This window comes from Mytilus edulis, chromosome 3 (genome assembly GCF_963676685.1).
Source record: "Mytilus edulis chromosome 3, xbMytEdul2.2, whole genome shotgun sequence".
Classification (NCBI taxonomy): domain Eukaryota; kingdom Metazoa; phylum Mollusca; class Bivalvia; order Mytilida; family Mytilidae; genus Mytilus; species Mytilus edulis.
Window position 1 is genome coordinate 92,111,887 of NC_092346.1, and position 1,992 is coordinate 92,113,878.

The window sequence follows — 1,992 nt, forward strand, 5'->3', positions numbered from 1 at the left end:
GAAATTTGAAATTCCAATAATTATGTTTTAAGATTTATATAACTCTAACCCTCTGATACATGTCTTGAGATACATGTATAATTAGTTATAACGGACACATCATATTCTCCTGCTGGGGCCTGGGGCCGTATGCATAAAACATCTTAACTTAAGTATTCCTTAAACTTAGATTCTGCATTCACGGTCATCCCAAGATGTCGGATGAAAAAATAGGTCAGTATCTGTATTGTCTGTTACAGTGTTTCTATATCATTTTCTTTACAAAGGAAACATTGATACGATGTAAATTTATAAAAGATTCACACGGAAATCACAAATTACTTCCGAGAAATGTGCATGAAACAGGAAATTCGATTTTAAAAAATCGCTAAGATGACCGTAAATCACAATCGAGATGACCGTAACAGAATCCTCAATTCATAACAAGGGTGACCGTAACAGAATCCTCAATTGATAACAAGGGTGACCGTAACAGAATCCTCAATTGATAACAAGGGTGACCGTAATTGGTTAAAAGATGACCGTAATTTGTAAAGGATGACCGTAATTTCTAAATGATGACCGTAACTTTTAAAGGATGATCGTCAATTCTAAGAAATATTCGTATTTGTATAACTACTTTTTTTGTATCAAATGATTAATGGTGTTGATATAAAACGTATTTATATGAGAGTATTATCCTATAGGTAGGAGAAAATAAGACGTGCTTTAAATACAAATTTCACCATATATATCTTTTTTTACGGTAGAGGGTATAATTTTAAAATGAACATACAACAAAACGTGCACATGAAAAAGTGGGGAAAACATGCAACAAAAGCGGGATTAAATGACACCTTACACGTATAATAAAAAAAAAGTGTGCTGCACAGCCTACAACTAAAAGCCAAAGATTTTTTTTTATTTCTGGAATTCCTTGTAATGACATATAATAAATGCACTTTTTTTAAAAATGCCAATGGAGGTACACCCATTGATATTATATCGTCTTTGATTTGTCTTCTATTTTTTCTTGCAAGTAAAATAACAGAACCTGTTTTTAAAATACTACGACCAAACTAGTGAAGGCGAGCTCCAGCAAAATAGATCCTTAAAATAGTCTTGTGCGTATAGCGTATCACAAGGGGCAGGGGCGGATTAAGCCATTTTCAAAAACGGGGGGTCCCAACCCAGGGTAAAGGGGGTTCAAACTATGTGTACCGATTCAAATGCACTGATCGGTAAATAAAAAGGGGGTTCCAACCCCCGCCCCCCCTTGGATCCACCAATGTCAATTTGTATATACAGCAATGTTATTCATATATAAAGACAAATTAAGATTTTAATCTGCTTCTTCTGGAACCATACACACAGTCTCGATTACCGGATATTCATATGTTTGATTAGTGTTTTTATGCTAATTCATGGGCATTCTGTTTTCTGGTCTGTGCGTCCGTTCGTTTGATCGTCCGTTCGTCTGCTCGTTCGACCGTTTGTCCCACCTCAGGTTAAAGTTTTTGGTCGAGGAGGTTTTTGATGACGTTGAAGTCCAATCAACTTGAAACTTAGTACACATGTTTTCTTTGATATGATATTTCTAATCATAATGCCAAATTACAGTTTTTTTCCCATTTTAACGGTCCACTGAACATAGAAAATTATAGTGTAGATGAAGCATGTACTAGAGACACCTCAGAGGGACACATTCTTGTTTCTTCAACTTTTCGTGGTATCTGTCAATTTGTATTAAAATTTTAAAGTCGTTATCAATAAATATTTCATTATTTACGAGAAATTTGCAATTTACTATCATTGTCATGAACTCAAAATACGGCAAATAGTTAAAAATGAATTAATAAAACATGTTTATATCCGCTAACCAAGCCCCTATTGAGACAAACACAACAAAAAGCTATGAATAAAAATACGGATATTCTTAGAATTGAGGGTCATCATCATCCGACATCTTGGGATGACCGTGAATGCAGTTACGGTCATCAGCTTTACACCAGT